Genomic DNA, 22,993 nt, shown 5'->3' with positions numbered 1-22,993 from the left:
TACTGATTATATATTGTACGTACTTACATTTTTGTAGCTGAATTTCATTTTCATTGCTTTTTCTGAACAGTAAAATACGCTAATTGTACAGGACTTTCCGTAAAAGTCTAACTGATATGAATTCAAAATACCGTAAAGTAATTTGTAGTTCTACTTTATTAAAACAAATTACCACTTTATAACTTAACACTTACATTTAAGACAGTTATTTGAAAAAGGAGGAAATTATTTTTGTTTGTTAGAATTTCATATTATTATTATTTTTGTTTCGTGCTCACATTTTTTTTTACAGCTTCTGCAATTTCACAGAACTAAATGTATTAGCGTATTTATTATTCTTTTGTCTAAGTTTTTCGACAATAACTCAGGAGTTCCACAGGGCTTAGTTCTGGGACCGGTTCTGTTTCTAGTCTACACTGCTGACTTATCTAATCCAGGCAGTGTTACACTTGCATCATATGCAGATGACACGACAATTTTGTCTATTAATGAACCGGAATATAGCCTCAGAAAAATTACAATCTGCACTGGATACCGTCAGTGTTTTGACTACGTAAATGGAGAATAAAGGTAAATCCGACAAAGTCCTGCTACGTAACCTTCACGATGAGAAGAAAAAAGATTGCTGTAAAGTTCATTTAAACGGTGTCAAAATACTTCATATCAGTAAGGTAAGGTATCTGGGCCTTTACCTTGATCGCCGTTTAACTTAGAAAGATCAAGTAGTTGCTTGACATTAAGTTTAAAAAGGTGGACTAGATGTTGGGTAAGGGCTCTCAACTTTCTTCGTCCAATAAGGTTCTGCTTTATAAGGGTTTCTTGAAGCCGGTATGGACTTACGAGATTGAACTCTGGGACACATCCAGTAATATCAATGTGGAGATCATTCACCGGTTCCAGAATAAATTACTACAGAACATAACACAAGCGCCGTGGTTCGCAAAGAATACTGAGATTAACGATTAGATAGGAATTGCATACGTTGGAGAAGAAGTAACGCGTTTCGAGGTATGTGTCCAGGTTGAAGAAGCATGTTAATCATCTAACTTTGAATTTACTTGACAGCAAAGTGGAGGTTAGGAGGCTGAAAAGACTCCATGTGGTTGGTCTGGTTGATGGATCGTTATGATGATCCGGGTTGTGGGAGATACCATTTCTTATAATTTTTTTTTTTATTCTCTGATATTCAAATTTATGGATGCTTACATTTATTATTTATTTATAGTTATCTTAAAATGAATGTTTCATTTATTGCTGTTCTATTTATGTACCCGACTTGATTAATGGTGTGAAGATATTTAACTATATTCTCATACACTATCAAATACTATCTCGTTACTTCATATTTACCATTATTTTTCTTGTATTAATTCATAGTAGTTGTTTTTATACTCGTTAGGATTATTATCATCGGATGATTCTATTTCAAGTTATAGCCAATCATACGACTTACTTATAGCTTCAATATGGAAGCTGATTGTAAATAAACGAATTCATAATAAAAATTACTACTAGATACGTATACGTACTTAAAATGCATTTCTGTTTACATACTAAAAAGTAAAAGATTTTTTTTATCTGATAGATCTTATTTTGCGGTACATTTTTTTACCCGCGTTATAACCGTATCTGCGTTACAGCAAGGTCATATTGTATTGATCTATTCTGGAACTGTTTATTGAAGTTTTTATTTAAATTTATTACGTATTAGATTTCAGATCAGTTAGTTTCTGGCTTGATTCCCGACTTGAGACTAACATTTTTTTCATAGTACATCAACATCTACTTCCCATTAAAATTAATGGGAGATTTTCATAGTTATAAATATACTCGTATAAAAGGCGATTTTTCTAAGTTTTTGCTAATGTTTATTCATGTATAGTTTAATCTTTATTTATATTTTAAGTGTTAAAAGATATACCTGTCTGGCCTATGTATAAAATCAATAATAATTTTTTTTTGTATCTTATTCTACGTGTACAACCTGATTAAAATATTTTAGTTGACTATTTTAATATTTTTACAAAAATATGTTACTGATTATAGGTTATAATAAATGATACAGTTCAAAAGTTTATCACTTTTTTTAGTTCATGTAGTCTTCTTTGAAATATTAAGCATATATTTGAATTTTACACTATATTCACCTTGAAAGTATTAAATCATGATTGTTAATTTATGTAAAGTTGATTACTAATCATAAAGTATATTTATATATGTATATTTAATGATTTATTACTAGACATACTGATTTTACACAGGTGATTAGTTCTTTTATTATTATTTTATTAGATTATTGTGTAGATAATAGATTAGATTACTGGCAATACTTTTACTCTTTGTATGAGTAGTTAACCCTGGCATAAAGTGTAGAGGAGATTTATAGGTTAATTGCACACACCTTTGTTATATCTGATAGATAATAAATTATTCGTTCCGTTGTTACAGAAAGCGGAAGTAATCCAGTGTATATATATGCATATAAAGGCTGAAAAGGATATAGATTGGGATAAGATAAGACAGGAAATATAAGATTGTATTATTACTGGACCTTGGGCAAGTGCCGAGGCCGACTTAGTTGGTGCTGCCTCTTGCCTCTTAAACTGGGTCAATAGCAAGCCCGCGGGCTTAATTCAGAGGACGACCAGTAAAGTACATATTGATATAGCGAATACAGTATATGCTTCGTCATGTTTACTGACGTCGTATTGTTAAGTAAGCGAATGCATATAGGTGCGGTATTGGAAGGTTGTATTAAAATTAGTTTTAATGTGGAGTAAATTATAATTTGATTACTTACGCACAAAAATTAAATTAAAACAATTATTATAAATTAAGATTTTACATTATGCAAAGTAGGGATAAATTTTAAATCGGTTAATTATTTTTCTTGTGTAGTCGTCAGTAATTTTGTATGTAGGTAAAATTATTTTTTTTTTTTTTTTAACTATAGTTCCCAATTTAGAAGTAATTATAAAATTATGTCACAAATTTGACCTCCTTATATAAATTATACATAATGATCATAAATTATTCAGCGCATTTTACAGAGAATAGCAAACAGTTTTGTTTACAACGCTTTATCCCTAATTAACGTCAAATTCCACATGAGCACCTTTTGTACGTAAAATGTCTAGACCGTTATTCAGTTTCACCCCAAACATTACGAAGATTATCTCTGTGACATATTCCATTAATTACACCTTCGATTCTTCTTTTTAGTTCATTGATGTTGACAACCTTCGTTGCGTATATCCCTGCCTTTTAAAATCCCGCAAAGAAAGAAATCGATTGGCGTAACGTCAGGGAATCTAGGTTGGCAGGGAATTGGTCCATCACTGCCAATCCAACATTGAGGTAATTATACACGTAGGTAATCCCTAACGTATAAACATCAGTGTGGTGGTGCGGCCTCTTGTTGGAAGTGAACGTTGGATTGCCGATGTTCAATTTATGGTACTGCATACTCTTACAACATATCTACATGACTAGCGCTAATTACCGTTGGCTCGGTGAAGAAAAGTGGTCCGATCACTTCATAAGCAGTCAACTTATACCAAACGTTAGCTTTTGGGCTATTAGGTTGTGTTTGTCGATAAGAGCAGAGACACGCGGGGTGTTTAGTTGAAGACTGATATGGAAGGCTAGCCCTCTGGGGTAGCCAGCGAGGGTCCTACAGAATCGTCGCTGCTGGGACCTCTCGGGGGACGTTTGAAGCTATCGCTCGAAGACAGCACAAGAGACCCGTTTCGGACACGCGTGGTAATGAAGGTATATGAAGGTATAGGTGATTCCATCGCCGCTTGGTGGGAGGAGGAGGGTTTTTAGTGGGTCCCGTCTTCAGCGGGAAACCCCCAGCAGTACGGGCTGATTGCTGGTCGTCTGGATGCAGATTTTCGTCGAACGGCATCAGGGTTCACGCTATCTCAAATCCGACAATTATGACGGTTAACGTGACCAGAAACGTGGAAAGTAGTTTCATCTAATAAAATAATGAACTAGTTAAAAACTGCTGGGAAAAATCTCTCCTCAAATTTCATACTTTCAATTTTTACAAAACATTTTTAATTCTTTGTTGTTTAAATGTGGGTTATTTCTTATTTGTTAAAACTTTTCAATGTATGAAGTTTTATTAGAGTAGGAATAGGGGTTGAAGTGACGGGGTACTATTACCTCAAAAAGGATTAGGTTGTATAAAAAGTTTACTTCCGCGTACTTTTTAATCAAAAACAAAACAAGAATCTATTTTTTTAGTTTTTACAGAAAAAAAAAATTTAAATTGTTGTCGTTTCAGGTATCCCAAACGAAAGCGATTTAAATGGCCTAAAACATACACTTGTAGTTAGCTTCAAACTACTGAAACCTATATCTCAAATTGATCCAAAGACGATTGATTAAAAGCTGAAATGACCACTTAGTTTTAAGTTAATTTTTTGTAAAAGGATTTTACACAGATAGTTTCTATTTTATAATCTAATTGAAGAGTTGTTTGAATACCGACGATGTAACGGATTATTTAATGATTTTCAAAATATTACAGAAGGACTATAGCGTCTTTAAAATTAATTTAAATATATTTTTTAATAATAATTTAATGATTATTTGTCAAGCACTCACTATATATAATTTATTACTTCTATTTTCTTAATGTTCTACATATAATATTTTTACGAAACCCTAACTACTATTTATACTGGTACCTATATATTTATTTATTTAATTTTTTTTTGTAGCAGTTTTATATGATACTCCACAAATTATTAATTTCAAATAATTTTAGTGTTTCAGTTTAAAAAAATGTCATAACTACTATAGCAATTTCATATCTATTCTGTGTAAATCAGCACAGCTATACTACTAATTTATGTTTTATATGATAATATATTTACTAGATTTTGAAATACATTATCCTGTATCTGAAGATGAGTAAAAACACATCCTGATTTGCCGATCGAAACGGACAGGCGGAGGAGTCCATTGATGTCCCTAAATAAGATTTGTGTACCCAGTAATCAATCATTATATTTTTGAGTTTACTCCGTACAAAAAAAAACTTCACATATATTTCATCCTGTTATTTAGAAATAAGCTAAAACGCAATATTATGACTGTGTTTTTAACTTGAATAAATTTAAAAAAGGTGCTTCTTTTATTTAAGGGTGTTGGATGAAGGAAAATGTAAGTTTATTAGGTTTAAGTTATTAAAGTTGCAAAGAGGATTAATATCTATCTGTTTGGCCTACAGTTCAATGTAGTAAATGATTTAAACTTCAATAGTTATACAGCTATCCTGCTCATGTAACAAGAATTTCAAGGAGTGTAAGCCAAGACCTTGACTGTGATGAATCTTGTTTACCTTTACAGTACTTATCTCCACCCTCAATAATAATATTGTACGCTGAAGCAGTAATCAAGGTTTTTCAAGTCTATATTATATCACCTTCTTACTATGTTTATTTATTATTATTACTGTTAAAAGTGACGATATGCTAATCATATTCTACTATTAACTAATATATTTACCTTTATTATTCGTTCATGAAATCGTGATTTTATAATGATAATATAATGTGTGGTTGTATGCCTTTAATTTGTTATTACGAAATTTTATTTTTATTTTTTTGTTATTGATTATATAATGCACATATCGGTTCTTCTGAGTGATGAATATTAATTTAAAAAAAATTAAATTAGGTAAAAATTACATTTCACTCAGTATTCAAATCGATATAATGATGCGATCTATATAAATTCTATAAAATTATGCATAATTACATAAAATAAGGAAGTAGGGTAGTACTAAAACGAAAATGATGAGTTATTTCGTAATATAATGCTATTAATATCCCGGAAATTATTTTCTCACTTAGTTTAAGGAATGTACAGAACTTACTTCTTATTCTTAAAAAAAAATTAATTTTCGCTTGTAACTTTAGAAAAAAGTCGTTTTCGTTTTTATTTATTTAAAGTATCTTTGTCGTTCGCATTAATCTTCTTTAATTATTATTTTTTTAATTATTTTATATTAAACTTAGAATATGTTGATTATATTTTTTTAACTGAACTTAATTCGTAATTCGATTGGGAAAGTAATTGGTTAAAACTCTTCTTTGAAATTAAAAAAAATAATAATAATAATGAAAATTGTTTTAATACCAAGTAATCTACAAATACAGTTCGGGTGAATACGTACCATTCGCCCTTTGGGTTTTAAGACTTAATTTGGGTTATTCATAAAACATTAGAGGAATGTCTTTCGGGAAATTTTGATTAAAACATCGAGGGGCCTTCCAAAAGGGTTTGAAGTTTAAAAATGACATATTAACGATGAAAATACGCACAAGAATAGTATATGCCGATATATGTTTGTAAAAGAGCTCGAGTTCTATCAGTTCAAGCTACTTGAGAAAGAGAGCTGTGGGAGAGAAAGGAGAGGGTGAGAAAGAGATAAGAGTACGCCCGTGTGAATTGGTGGATTACTCAATCACCCATCTACTTGATTCTTTTAGCTTCAGTTTTTTTTTTCTGAAAAATAGTTTGGTTAAAATATATCCTCAACGAATAGATGATAATAATTCGTTTTGTCTAATCTTTGAACATAAAGTAATCATTAAATTAAAACAAAAAAAAGAAGACTTTTCAACATTTCTACTCTTAGTACAGAACTCTAGTTTGAAATTTCAAAATTTTTTATATTAAATCGTTAAAAATTGTATTATTATAATTATTATTTTATTAATTGACGATAAAAGTTTTGTGATAAAATCACCTTCTAATGAGTAAAACACAAAAAGGTAGAGGAGTCGAGTGCTCGTTTTAAATTTCGAAAAAAATTTTCATAAACTTTTTTTTTTAATTTATGTCCTAATCAATGGTTTTTTTCTTGAGAAAAAAAAATTCGTTGTTGACAGGCTTTTAAATTACTGTAAATGTCTCAATTAATTCATTAATTTATTTAGTTAGTTATAGATAGTATCAATAATTACAAAAGATTATTTAATACAGACAATAACAGTTTTGAGTAATTACAATGTATGTAAAATTATATCATAATAACATAAGAATTGTGACGAATAATTAGAAAAAAATAAAATGAAGGTTTTTTTTTTCTAGTCCGTAAACCAAACGTGTCGGTTTATAGGAGATAGTACAGGCCAGTAGACATCTTTAATTAAGGATACTTCATATACCATTCAAAAACATTGAAGTTATTAATTTATTTAAATAATTTACAATGTAAACCCTAAGTTATAATTTAATATAATAAATATAATTATTTAACAAACAGTTAAAACAGTGTATTTGCTATTTTAATATAAAATGCAAGGAAAAATATGGGTATTCTTAAAACATTGTTAAAATTATTGAATATGATTGTATCATAAATATATTATTAATAATAAATTTAGAAGACCATAATAAAACAACTGGTAGCTTTATTTATTTATGAGAAACTTGTTTGAATGAATATTAAAATTTCTGCTTATAACTGGCTTTCTTTATAAATTAAAATAATAGTGCTATATCCTAAATGTCAAGAAATGAAAGGAGTAGAATTTTAAGTTGTCGGTCCGAGCTCCTGGTTGAGACTAATTCGCCGTCTTCAACGTAAGCATTATCTATATTAAATAATGTATATTTAAGTTATCCGATAGCGATAAATGAAAAAGATCTGGAATGTGCAAGATTAAGTTCAAGGTACTTACTTTTGTGTCAAATTAAATATATATATTTTTATGGCCTCCTCAAGTTACTAAAAATTATTAAATTTATTTTTGTATCTTTATAAAAATAATTTAAAAATTTAACTATAGATACTAATTTCAGTAAATTTAGCTAAAAAAAGTAAAATACAAACAAAAAAATAGCAAGATTAAAGAAATTAGAAAGCAAAACTTCCAGAAACAGTTTACGCATATTTTACTTATAATCTAAAACTTTATGTATTTGTTATACAAAAAAAAAAAACGTCCCAACATTTTGATAGTATGTTCTTAACATCAGTACATAAAAAACTTCGATCTGGAAATACCATTTTATGCATCTGTCCGTTATTTTGCTGATTATTTTTTTCTTTTAAATAAAATTCATATCTTCAGAACGTACAAGCTATGTTAATGCTTGATATGTTCTTAAAGTAATATTTTCTACGAAATAAATATAATGTGGAAATTCTGTGTTCGTAGATTTAAAAATGGATATCATCTTATTTTTTTTAAATTTTTCTCTACGGTAAATCAAGATTGACTAATGTCAGGAAGTAATTGTTTATTAACTAAAACTTTAAGCGTTTAGTTTTTAAAAATTATATCTTTTTTCAATTCGGAATTGAAAACAATCGTGTTATAATGGGTTTGTTGGCGGCAATCTAGACTCAAAATTATAGAATTTGTACAACTTTTTTACCGTCCTTTAGCTAAGTTTTTTTTAGATAAAAAAACTATGTAAATAAAAATACACTTTTTAATTAATAGTTAATTAAAATCCGTTTCATTGTTCGCCAATAATTTATTTGTCAATTAATTGGCTATTTATTATTATGATGTCTCCTTTATTTTTTCTTTGTTTATTTTTTTATATACCGGGTGATTCAAAGGTCTTGACAACCTTTTAAACCATTTAAAATCAGTTGAGATAACGTACAGATTCGGTTGAGGTCTCATTTGCAGCAAAACACATCAAGTTTTGACTCACGTAGTTCATTAGTACCGAATTCGACACTAGCATTGTTATCAGTGTTGTTAAAAATTGATACATTTACTGGTGCGGAACGTGCTCACTGTTTTGATTTCACGATTTGCAGTCGACAACTGCAGTTAAACGTAATCTTCGTAGAGTATGATAAGGAGCCTCCTAGTAGGCATTTAACTTACTCTTGACACCAAACCTTGGTTCAGACAAATAGTTCTTCTTTCAGAGAGAAAGGCCCGTTCTTCTTCCAAGAAGTAACCGTAAATGTTATCGTTTATCTGGACATGTATCAAAATTTTCTAATTACTCAGATGATGACGAAGATGATTGTCATTACTATCAGCAAGACAGGACACCAGCTCACTACCACCTAGAAGTCCGAAATTTTATTGATACTCGATTTCCAGGTCGACATATCGGTCGTGAAGGTCCAATTGCATGGTCACTTCGCTCCTCAGATTTGACCTGCTAGATTTTTTCTTCTGGGGTTTCATTAAAGATTGGATTTATGTCATCTTTGCTTGCTGATCTTGTTGAGCTAAGATTTTAAATTAACGATGCAGTCAGTGTAACGCTCGACCTTCTGGCTTTTGTTTGTTATTTGTGAATTAAATTTAACTTTTTTAATAAAATATGGTTAAATATTTCCCTAGATTACTGGTTTCGTAAAAAATTTGTTAGTCGAATGTTTGTTTTATGATGAGTTACAGTGTATAGTACAGTTAATATTATTAATGTGTGATCGTTAGACTTGGTTCTACTTGACAGCAGTTAATGTAACGGTATTTTTAAAAGAATTTTTTTATATATTATCTTCATCCATGTTATAATAATGATGTATTTTAATTACTATACGTATTCTACTTATCAAAACAAACATAACAATTTTTGTTGCCTTTTTTCCCTGTTTGAAATTACAAAGGAATTAAAATATTACTTTAAGCAAGAACATTGAGAACTATTTTCTTACAAGCACTTAAGTGATGTAAACATTTTTTTTTATCTTTACTTGTCGTAATGACTATTTAGAGCAGCGTTTCTCAACCTGATGGTCGCGGTGATAAGAAAGGAGGTTCCCGAAATTAGCCTTCAACTATACACGTAAATAATAACGAAATCAGTTTATGAGGGAAAAAAATTTATTATAAACATAATAATTTATTATTTTACTTACATTTATAAATACACATGTAAAAGAAATAATTGATGAGATGGTCCGTTTGCTTTTCCTTTAAAAGTTTCTCCTTAACGTGAATCTATGTTAAATACATATAAAAACAAATTCTTTTCAGGTGATGACTATTCGTATTTTTTAGTTTTCAGCGCAACCATAGACGAAAACCCCTTTTCACCGAGGTAAGACGTGGAAAAAGGGATTAATATTTTCAATGCTTCTGTGAATAAACTTCCATAATCATTTCGACGAGCAAGCCAAGACGTATCTGAACCTTCAGATGTGAATTGTAGTTGTAACGTTTTATCGGCAGACAATTCGATGAGCTGGTTGTGAATCTCAAGTGGCAGCAGTTGCAACGTTTTCACTAAATAGATTTAGTACCCATCTCGTCGAGAAATCATTTTTATCTTCCGGGGTATACTCGGCCAATCGAATTTTTTTTTAATATTCGAACATTACACTGTCACAGCGAATATTAAACAAGCAAATCAAATTATAAGGAGCACGTAGATATCAAGTTGAAATCTGTAAATTGCTCATGTTTATGTCGCTTCATACCCATGTTCATGGCTTCATACCCATCCTATCAACGTAGCTGAATATTTTTAAATAGGTTTCATTGGGTTGTGGTTGGGGTGTCGCAAAATATTCATTATTAATATTATTTTACTTTTTGGGGGTCGTAGACAAAAAAAGGTTGAGAATCATTGATTTATAGTAATAATAAAACAGTCAAAAACTTCTTATTAAGTTTTCTATAAGTTTTTGATGCCAAATTTTAATAGTAAAATTGATTTGCTTTAGTAACAGATAAATTATTATGAAATGTCCTCAATTTTTTATCGTTGTTGTGAAGGGAGTTTGGATTCTTTAAACGCATCAGTAACGATACAAGGTGACTAGTTGGCATTATTCTAGATTATTCCTTTATGTATGTGGCTATTTAGCAATCTCTTTGTTATTTTATTCCAATAACCATTTAGAATAATTCATTCTTTATATAAAAAGTAAATATATTATTGATATCCTATTAAACAGTCAGCGTGTGCTTTATTCATGCGTAAAAACAGTATTCTATTGTGATAATTCTTTGTTTGATTTTTAATAAAACTGAACTAGTTTATCGTGGTTGAAAATAAGGATTTTTATTACTGCGATTTTATATGTGAAATTTATATTGTTGTTCTTTGATATTGTAGCAATAAGGTCTCTTATAAATAATGTATATTTCATAATATTTATACGTATTTATTTATAAAGTACATAATAAACTTTGTATCTCACAAAAGTAAAAAGAAGAAATTCATGATTTTTTTTTTAAATGATGTATTTTCAGTTTTTATTGCAAAGAAGTAAAGTTATAACTCTTAGTGACATTTCATAAATATTATTTATTATCAGTGTCATAATTTTTGTCATAGTTCAATAGATAACTGTTACAGTAGGTATTTTTACCGTGAATAATTATTATAAAAAACTGTAAATATCGGTATTAAAAGGTCAGATATTCTTCGCCCACTATAAACTGATGATGTATGTACACTGGTAAGTACAGTATTGTTTTCATTTCGACATTATTTTCATGGTCAAATTGAATAAACTTATAATACCTATAACTTACTATGCTTGTCTTTTTTTTCTTTTTTCCCTTTTGTTTAATATAAAACAGCAGAATTTTTCCATTAACAGTTATCAATTACTGTTAAGGTATTGAAATAATTGAATTATATTATCATCTTTAACTTTCTTTTTGAACATCTTTTATCAAAAAAATGAAGTGTTATATAGAGCACGAATAGTTTTTTACCGGATAAATTTGGATTCTCCATTTGAATTTCAAAAAAATATTTCCTAATTTAAAATCACATTACTATTTAATATTTTTATCTTGTAAGTTTTCTTTAAATGAATTTTTAATTTATAGATCATAAAAAAATTATATCGATAAGATTTGATAGTCAAAATCACCTGAAAATTTATTTAACAGAACGTAAAAATATAAAAATAGATCTCCTATGTAAAGAAAACAAATTGACATCTCATGGCTGCCCACAATTCATGATATTCATATTTTCATTGTTTTGATTTTTATATGTTTATTGTTTTCTAGATTATTGTGTACTTCCCTAATTTTTAAGCTTCTGCTGTTTTCTAAAAAAAAAAAAAAAATTAACTTACATCAGTTATATTATTTGCTGCCATTTCAAAAATATTGTTCGATATACAGTTTATATTGATGAAGAAAGCTTGATCAAGAAAAAACAAGATTAATTTAAAGGAGATATTAAAAAAATGAATACATACGATGATTACACTCGTATATAATAATATATCTTTTTAGTAACTACAGCAGATTTCGGGTAACTTGAAATTTCGTGTTTTTTTTAAAGTCCATTTTTAAGTGATCTTCAGAATACTCCTTGAAAATTTTGTAAGTAATTATACTTTTAACCGTAGACATTTTTCTCTGCTTTGGCCTAATTTTTTTTTTTTTTTTATTGCGACTGAAAGATTATCTATATTCAAGATCGGTACATTACATTATAATATTTTTCAGTAATAGACAAAGAGTAGATTTCTAAATTAACAGTGGTAAAAAGCGTAAAACTCTTTTATCAGTGCAACTGACAATGTCATTAATGTTTATTACAAACTTATAGCACAAAGAAAATTATTCATATCTTATATACTAAGAAAATTGGGCTGAAAACCTATCTACAGTCCTTATGGGCATTCTACTAGATGGATTGGTCAGATTTTTTTTTATTCTGTTCGTAAAGACCAACAGATCAAGCGTCATCGGACTCCAAACTTGTCTTCTCTGAAAAATCCTCAAAAGATCCCCGCTTATTCCTTAATTGAGGAGATTTCCGAAGTTATTACTCTCAGGAAAATCACTTTGAAGATCTGTCGATGCTTGATGATATATCTACTGGTCATTCCGAGCAGATTAAAAAAAAAATCAGCCCGATCCGTCTAGCAGAACGCCCGGACGGACTGAAAATAAGATTTTAGCATGAATTTTAGCTTTGGTAGAAAGGAGAGAAAAGAATGCTGTTGGGGGTAAGAATTTTTGTAAATGGAATAGGTTTTTAGCCGATTTTTAAAAATATATAAACATTATTTAGTAATAATAACAACGGTTTGGAGCAGCAAGGAGCCACTGTTTAGTATTATTATCTAAGTATTAATTTTCTTTTAAATTTATTAACCTTGAAATAGTAATTTCATTATTATTTTATCCAATAATCAGGTTTAAAACATTAAAATCCTCCGACGTTGATTAAAATAAACTAACTTTTTTCCCGTAGTAATTTTATAAGCTGAAAACTTTTACGGTGGAATATGATGTAGAAATTTTGTAGAGTATGAAAATATTATACTGAGAGGGAAAGAAGATTGAAGAAGTGAAGAAATTTTTAGGCGCCCAGTGATAGTTAAAGAAAAAAAGAAAAAAACCATAATGTGTAGAATAAATTATCCGAAATAATCTTTCTGCTTGCAAAGTATTTAATAATCTCATTGGAGGGATAGAAGAGATTATTATAAACATATATACAATCGCAGACGGCTACAACAGCATTTTTTGAGGTGGGGGTGCGATTTTGCAATTTTTGTTCTTGTAAATATTGTTTCTTTTTAGTTGTTAACAAATGTGTCTAAGAAAAATATGACCTTAATTAGACGAATCAAGATACTGAGAGTAACATTGCTTTACAACCATTGACCTTTGACCTTTTAAGTTGAAAATTTAATTGCATCAATGCCCCATATGAAGAAATAATTTGACCAAGTTTGGTCAAAATCGGTCCAGTAGTTCACTTGTACATACGAACTAACATCCGGAAAAATTTCATCCGATTTTTTGGGTTCCTTAGGTGGTTGAATATATACAAATATATCAACCATTCTATAGTTGATATATTTGTATTTAAGACATTAGATTGATAACCTGATTTCATAAGTAGCGTGTAGGTGTCCACTGCTATATGGCGACTTAAAATATTCCTTTGGTTGGGATAGTTAAACTTCGTTTCCCGGCACTCTGTGGATGCATTGGATACATCTGGAGAAGAACCGAATGCCCTTTCTCATTATTTACCTCCCTCTTAACCATGGTCTTTCTTCCCTAGCTGATATGTTTTTTAATTTTATATTCACTTGATTATCGCTAACGATATTCTTGACCTTGAAAAAACTATATACTTGATTTTAGTATATATATATATATATATATATATATACTAAAATCCAACTTGTGATTGATGTGCTTAAAACCAGAATTGTTCATTACACGTCGATATACTGTTTTTTTACAACCTCGAATTAATATCAATCTATAAATCAGTGTTTTTTACAAGTATTTTGCAGAATTTATAAATAGTTTGAAGTGAGAGGAAAGTCTTTCAAACTCAATGCTTAAATAAGAAAAACAATATACGAGTATATATATATATATATATATTTTAATTATAATAACATCACAGCAACTTTACAATCTGTTCAGCTTGATAATCTATATAAATAAAAATGTAAATGTTCGTTTATTCAAAATCTTAAATGTCCGAAGGTTCTTCACCGATTGCTTTGAAATTTTGACGTAACGTTGCATTCGAATACGCGCGTGTTTTTATATACCTATTATTTATATACCTAAGATGTCACACCTGTGACAGGTAAAAATATGTTTTTTTTTTTAAAAAACAGCGCTATCTGTTGGACGTAAAAGCAACATACGCTATAGTAAATATTTTACGATTCCATTTCAGTGTTCCCGATTAAAAAACTAAAAACTATTGGACCGATTTACGCGTGGGGAAAAAGGAAGAAAGGGAAAATTCGAAAAAGGTAAAAGGAAACAAGGGGAAAATTTAAAAAAGAAAACTGGGAATAGGAAATGGAAAGGGGAAAAGAGAAAAAGGGAAAGAGGATAGGGAAAGGGGAAATAATGGAAAGAGAAATGGGAAAGGATAGAGAAAATTGAAAATGCGAGAAAGGGGAAATGGAAAAGGAAAAAAGGAAAGGAAAAGGGGAGATTAAATTGTTTGAAGTTCCTTAATGTCCATTTTTTTAATGTCTAATCAAACTTTCAATTGTGTTCATTTAATCTATATATATATATATATATATATATATACATACACACACTCAAATCTAGCAATAGCGAAGCATTGCCGGGTCTGCTAGTTGAACAATAAGTAAATAAGATCTATATTTGAACTAACATTAAGTAGTCACAGATCCAGCGGCTGGGTGACTTAACGATAACATCGAAATGAAATAAAAGAGCACTCCATACATCCAGACCATAAAAAGTTACCTAATTGAAACGATAAGACAAACCAAAAATATTGTTCCTTAGCAATCTTGAAAAGTCACTCTGATCGTGTTAGCCAATAAATTGACCGCCAAATAATTCGAGTGCCGATCCAAACGATTTTGATACCGTAGGCTGACCAGAGAGATTTCCTACCGAACGGTTCGTAAAACAATATATACAGTTATATATATTTTTTAATGTAAGGAGAAATTATCTATTGTAATGGCTGTTACATCCAGTTATAAAATATATGACGCGAATACCAAACTTTTAATTATAAAATACAACGTTTATTACAGTTTTACGTTATTAATTTCTTTTCGATTATTATTGTTATTATTACTATTAATATTATATATATATATAATTAGTGTCTACACGAAAACTAAAGTAATTGCGTTAAACTGAACAACTGTATTTATATAGGAATACGTGTATCAGATAAGTTACAAAGGGTGTACTGAAAAGGTAATCGCTTATATCATTTCTGTTAACATGATCTGAAAACGACAAGTAGGCCGTGACTAGAACGTTAAAATAAACTTGAGGGCGACTTTCCTTCTATAATAATAAACCGGCATGACACTCGTAATGTTGTCATATACAAGTACACTACTATCAGCGAATACCGACTGTACAGAATTCTATATCGGTTATGGAGAAAGTTTAAGCTACCATTGAACCATTCGTGATACGGGAAATATGCCAACCGTCATCTTTTTCCGTTTCTTTTTTTAAAATTTAAAATCCAGAACACGGATTGTTTGTTATCATCTTGTTTTGTTTTAGCTTATTGACGATTCGGCATCGTGTTCTTATCGTTATGATGTAAAATATTATAGCTTTCATTTTAAATATTACATTATCTTTATTTCTTTAAATTAAATATTCCATTTATATAAGTTACATAATTAGTTCTAAAGTTTTTTATTTTTTTTTTCGTGAAGTAAATAGATCTATTTCAGTATAAATACTTTTATGCTCGAATTAAAGAAATATTATTATTGTTACTTATTAAGTATAATTTTCTCGGTAATACAGTCTTGTCTTTCCACATAGCATCATTGAGGAATTCACAACCAGCTTTTTTTAGAAATTATTTTTTTCTCATTGCTTTTTTAACGATAATAATTTTTTATATAAAACCATTATTAAAAAAAAATTATTCATTATTACCCTCTTCGCAGATAGTACCACTTTATGTGTTTCATGTGACAGTTATTTAATTTAATATAAAAGAAAATTCTACGGAAGCAGTTTTAAAAAAAATTTATACATATTTTTGTAATTTTGGTACGTCATGATATGGATAAAACCATTACGTTAAACTACTGAGGTAGATATATAATTTTAATCACGTGGATAATACTCCGTTTATGAAATTAATTGTATTTTTGTTTCCATGAAGTAAAATGTTTTACAACCTCCATGTTTCAAACAATAAATTGGGTTTTTCACTACTTTTACTGATGTTTAATACACGTATATTTTTTCCTATCAAAAGGGATGTATTATTTTTGTTTTACACTATCCATTAGTCTTATGACTGTGACGCTTGTAAACCATTAAAGTTCAGGAGGTACTAATTATAATAGCTTTCTCTGAAAATAATAATGTTCATTATACGGTTAGCTTCTGTGGTTAATAGAAAAAAAATTATTTTTAGGGTGGAATATCCTTTTCATAGCATGCATACTATACAAATGCATACTATGCATTTGGCTCAACAAATAGGTCAACATAAAACCACTTCTTTGTGTATCCTTTTTAATAAACTTGATGTTAGAATCTTGGGTGATGTCTATACCACTTTTTTAAAAGTGATTTTATATCTTATTAGATCATCTAAAACTGCCGGCCAACGTGGCGCGAATGGTAGCGTCTCGGCCTTTCATCTGGAGGTCCTGGGTTCGAATCCCGGTCAGGCATGGCATTTTCACACACACTACAAATTATTCATCTTATTTTCTGAAGCAATACCTAACGTTGGTCCCTGAGGTTAAAAAAAATCATTACGTTCCGGTACCATATATACAGAGTGATTCACCAAAAATATAACAAACTTTCAGGATATGTTCTAGTGGCGAATATAAAGAAGGAAGTTCATATAAATATGCGACCCTACTTGAAATTATTAGTATATGAAAAAAGTATAATACAAGGGAAAAGTAAGTTATTACAGTTTTCTATACGGTAAAACTAATATGTAAAGCAACTCTGTCGAAAGTCACCAAAAACATTTTTCGTCGGGCAGACTGTTGTATCCATTGTGGCGGACATTCGCAGTAGTTAATTTCATTGTTTTAAGTTGGTTTTAATGTTTGTGTTTATATTTGCTATTTTTCTAAAACATTTAATTCTCGTGTTTTGTAATACTGAAAATATTTTTTCTCGTTTAATACCTACTTAAAATTTGCAACATTTTGTTGTATTGTTTTTTAATGAACTTCGAATATTATACTTTGTATTTAGTTTGTGTGAACTTTATTCACACAATTTTATTTGTATTCGAATTTTTTTAACTTTTAGGTGTTTATTTTCGTTTAACAAAGTTATTTTACGTCAAACATAATGTAGTTTTTTTTCTAATCTGATCTTTTGTCTTTTGTCAAAAGTATAGTTCTAAGACCTATTATTTTTCAGCTCAGATTTCATATTAAACTACTACATTTTCCCCTTAATTTCTATCCCAAGAATTACAGTTTGGCTTAATTCTACTGAAAGCACAGAAATCACGGTGAAAATTAAACAGATAGCAAATTTTCGTATTAGATATATAATGCGATTGCCGAGGGCATTTAAGATGCCGGCTGGGCTTACCCGCATTCTTCTTTTGTTTATTTTGTAATTGCTAAGTTTTGTTTTTGGTTTGTTTTATTGTAATTGTGTGTTGAACTCGCTTCATTTACCTTCGGGTAGGTAGTGGATTTGAGTTCCTTTCCATATTTTGTTTACTCAGTTTTCTTTTTTTTAGGGGTAGTAGTACACCGACGGGAATGTCATCACATGAGGCATTCGCACCGTTGGCATCCTGACTGAGGCAAGAACAAGGCTGAGAGATCTTTTTGCCGAGGTTTTGAAGATGATCTCCGGTAAAGCCCATAAGAGCTAGATACCGTCCGGTGGGGGGGGGGTGTGGAGACCGCAACTATTACATGGTGGGTGTCTGTTCCTACAGGGTCAGGATTACGTATATAATATTTCGATGCAAAAGAAAGAAGCTTATTACGTCTTTGTAATTGTACTTACTTATTACGTGTTTTATAAGTTATATAAACATCTAAAAATCTTCTGATAATTTTAAATTATTAAAATTAAAAGTTTCCTTTTATAGAAATAATCTTCTGTTGATAAATTTTTAGATTATGATAATTAGATTCTTTGAGAAACCTGAATTTACTATAAGGTAAACTTGTTCACTGTCTACTTAATATTTAAGTGTAAAGAAGACAATTAGTGCATTACAGTGCACTGTATTACACTGTTATGCACTGTGTTGTTATCCCAGTTTAAAGTTATATATTTTTTTAATTATTTCTCGTATTATTATTTATTATATTAGTCTTTTTTTATATTATAATAGACAAAAAAATTACTTTATTTTTATTTCAAGTTTTTAGTTTGTAATTGTTCTGTGATAAGGTTTTCCTATTCTTGTTTCTTTTTTCTTACTTTGATTACGTATTATTTGATGATTGTCTCTTTAATTACTCTCGCTTAATCTGGTTTAGTTGAATGTGTTAAAAATTATTAAAAAAATGATTATTAGACAGAATTTATAATTTTGTTCTTTATCTAGGTTCTATACTGTTTCGTTTTTTACATTTATTGTTTCATACTAATTTTAATTCTCTTTATTTTTAACAGAATATTTGTTTTATAAGTAACTTTGTTAAGCAGTATTTTTGTATTAATATATTTTTGTTGCCTTAATTTGTTTATATGGGTTTCCTTTTTTCCTTGGTTTAATTCAAATGATTTTATTATTTTTTTTGTTTACTTTTAAGACCATAATGGATCACTTTAGTTCATTTTTTTGACAAGTTCTTTCATTTCTTGGTGATTTGTTGTTTTTCAGGTTTTCTTTTTTGCCAGTAATTTCTAAGGGTTTCAGATCTTCTTGCCCTTTCTTGTTCAGAGTACACCCGGCTTATTGTTTTCTTGGGTTTTGATAGGAATCTTGTTTCTTTATTTTTTAATTTCTCATAGTTTCCGGTTTTGGTTTTTAGGTTTTCACGGGTTATGTCTAATTCCTCCATGTCTTTCTGTACTTCGTATTACCAGTTCGGTCTGCTTTTCTTGTTCCAGAAAAGTTCGATTATCCGTCTGATAAGTATGGTCTCTTCCATTCTGAAAATATGTCCTAGAAAGGAAATTCTCTTGTTTCTAAATTTATTAGTTATCAGGATGGATGATCGTTTTGTAAATCTATTCGTTTGGAATAATTCTCCAAATCCCGTTTTTTTTAATGTTTTTCCCAATGCATCGTCGTAGAATCTGTTTTTCAATCTTTCCCAGTTTGTCCGAAAATGATTTTATTATATAAATATTATGTTTATATATTCTAAGTTCTTTTAAAGAATCCGTTGATTATTTTATCAGAGTACTAGGGTAATCCTTTATATATAGAGCTCTTGTACCATTTTGATGTGCCGTATATAACATATAATTGATCTAAATAAATAATTTATTTAATAAAACTAATAATACTTATTTTTATTCTATTCTTACTGTTCTTTATTTTTATTACATATTAATAATTGCCATTGATTTTCTTCATACTATCAGAAGAATAAGAGTCATCGATAATCCAAAACAGAAATCTCTGATTACAATGGTTTTTTCTTCTTGTTTTAGTAAAAGAACTTTTGTATAGTATATTATTAAATAAATGAAAAATGTGTCCATAAGACAGTTTTTCTTCCGTAATGAAATGGTGAACGCAGTAAATTGAAAATTAATTCGTATGTTTCTGTAATAGTTCCTTCGGAACTGTCATACATCCACGTCAGTCGTACAATGGCAAAAGAAGCAATTGTAAAGTAGTTCAGAGGATATATTATAAAAATAAAAATATTTTTAATAATATACCACATACCCAGTTTATTAAAATACGTTGTAAAACTGTAGATAAAAAATGGAGAGAACTTCAGAAATCAATTACTGATCAAAATTCATCAAACCAATAGCGTTTAATATATTAATATTTTAAGTGGTTACAATCATTGGTCGGGAACTGCGATGTATCTTTCGGTTCTCTGTTACTTTCCAAAAAATAAAAATCTTATATTAATTAAAATTATTATTATTCAAGAAGTTATGAAATCCAATAAAATTTAATGCTTAGATGAAGTAATTTTCTCAAAGATAAAAAAATAAAATCAACCAAATATTCTTTGATTAGTAGTTTATTGTAGTGAACTACTTATCACAGCTGATATATTTAAAACTCATCGTTCATTACAAAATAAAAATTCCTTTCCTTACTAAGAAACAGAGTAGCAGCTTATTTAAAATTAATTGTACTCAAATCGATTATCGGAAAAAATTTTTCACTTTACAAAACGATAGATGAAAACCTGTTTTTAATATGCCTAATTTACTATTGTGTAATTTTATAACGAAAATATGGGATTTATAATTGCACTACCTTTGAAATAACTAATAAACGGGATACTTATTATCCTTAACTAATCATACGTAATTCTTACAATAAATTATTACAACAATAACGAAAAGGTTTTAATGCGGTGTTTTAGTCGCTTCTTTTATTTTATCTCGCTGCATGATTTGAAAATGCTTACTGTATTTTTAACAGGGATAAATAAACATCTCGTAATTATTAAAAATTTCTACTTATAAAAATCCTGAATTTAAAATCTAGAACTTTTATTTGTGTTTGTAATTATTGCTTCTTTATTTCATCCTTTTCTATAATCAATATTATTATTCATTTACTTAAGTTTCTAATATTGTAACAACTTTATTTAGTATGAAATAAATCATTATTCAAATTATAAATTTGTAGTCATACATTTATCATGCATTCAATCATGTAATATATCATAGCTTTATATATTGAAGGCCGTTTACCTCATTAATCTCGCTACTTGTTACGGTTTTTTTATTTCATTTTCTGTTATTGAATATTTATATATGCTCAAGTCTAAATTGATGTCAACATGAGTGGAATCAACTTCTAAAGTAATTTCATAAATATTTAAATTGATCTTTGATACGTTAATGTGTGATTGTGATCGTGTACGTGCACGCGCACGTTTAGAGACTACATTAATAATTCCATTTACATTTTTTAAATACTTTATTATATTTAAAAACTAAAATTAACTCGTAGTTTGAGTATCGCATGGATTAGAAAATAATTATTCGATTTTTTGAATATATATTTGGCAAAAAATTCGATAAATTATGAAAAAAGTTTATCTAGTTATTTTCTATTCTAAATAGATTATTTATATTTTAAAGTTGTGATATGATATCAATCCACATGTATCGGCCTATTTCTGAATTCATTTGATTAATTTTTGCATTTTTTTGTGTAGCTGATAATGCTGTTGTTATACTTGTACAATTTATTTTCAGAGTAATCTTGATTTGATCACCTAAAAAAGGAAAAACGTTTTTGTTCAGACAACTGTGGGTAATTTATCTATATCAAAAGGAGATGGATGTTCCCTTTCAGTTTGTTTCGATCATTTGCTGTTAAATGACATTTTACGAAATGGAAAGAGAAGAGTTAAACATTTCATTTAGTTAAATTTAATGAATTTTAAACGCCATAATGAAATAAGTAGAAGAATTTTGTTATTTAGTAGTAGAATTACTAAAGATGGACGAAGTAGGAACGATATAAAATGTCGAATATCACAGGTGAAACGAGCCCTTCAGACAGAAATATAATTTGTTTACATATACTTTCTTTTGAAAGTATATGTATGGAGCGTAGCTTTATATGGAAGTGAAACTTACGATCGGAGTACCTGAGAAGAAAAGATTAAAAGCTTTTGAAATGTGGTGCTATAGGAGAATGTTAAAAATCAGATGGGTGGATAAAGTGGCAAATGAAGAGGTATTGCAGCAAATAGATGAAAGAACCACTAGACCAACCCGGTGGGTTGGTCTAGTGGCTAACGTGTCTTCCCAAATCAGCTGATTTGGAAGTCGAGAGTTCCAGCGTTCAAGTCCTAGTAAAGCCAGTTATTTTTACACGGATTTGAATACTAGATCATGGATGGATACCGGTGTTCTTTTGGTGGTTGTGTTTCAATTAACCACACATCTCAGGAATAGTCGAACTGAGAATGTACAAGACTACACTTCATTTAAACTCATACATATCATCCTCATTCATCCTCTGAAGTATTATCTAAACGGTTACCGGAGGCTAAACAGGAAAAGAGAGAGATTGGCTGTCCTGTGGGTTCGTTGGGCGTTGCTCAGTAATAAACTAAGACCACAGTTGTTGAATTGTGATTGAACGTGCTTCGTTTCGTTTCGTGTTGTTTCGTTTAACGGAATCAATAGTTGCGAGAAACGTAATGGTTCTTTCGGTAGAGAAAACCATTTTTCTCCTTGAACACGGCTTTCGTGAAGGTGACAAGTATACTGATTTAGTGAAACACAAGTTTTCTGAAAAGTTACTAAATGCTCCCGTTCCTCGCCTCAATGCAGTTCAAACTCTTACCGAAAAATTTCGAACAAAAAGCTCTGTTAAAGACTATGATCGAAAGCAAGAAATCGGACCTGCTAAAGTGCATAAAACTGTAAGAAGACTGAAACTTATC

At 29.4% G+C, this 22,993-nt stretch overlaps 1 protein-coding gene and 1 long non-coding RNA gene across 3 annotated transcripts in view; one reads left to right on the top strand and one right to left on the bottom strand.

The window, feature by feature from the left end:
- The window catches only part of LOC142327840 (uncharacterized), a 145,350-nt gene that overhangs the window by 55,292 nt on the left and 67,065 nt on the right, over positions 1–22,993 (bottom strand). The window lies entirely within an intron of this gene.
- LOC142327841 (uncharacterized) overlaps positions 1–22,993 on the top strand; it is a 180,756-nt gene that overhangs the window by 106,944 nt on the left and 50,819 nt on the right. The window lies entirely within an intron of this gene.

This window comes from Lycorma delicatula, chromosome 7, assembly GCF_047948215.1.
Source record: "Lycorma delicatula isolate Av1 chromosome 7, ASM4794821v1, whole genome shotgun sequence".
Lineage (NCBI taxonomy): Eukaryota > Metazoa > Arthropoda > Insecta > Hemiptera > Fulgoridae > Lycorma > Lycorma delicatula.
This window is presented reverse-complemented; position numbering and strand designations above follow the sequence as displayed.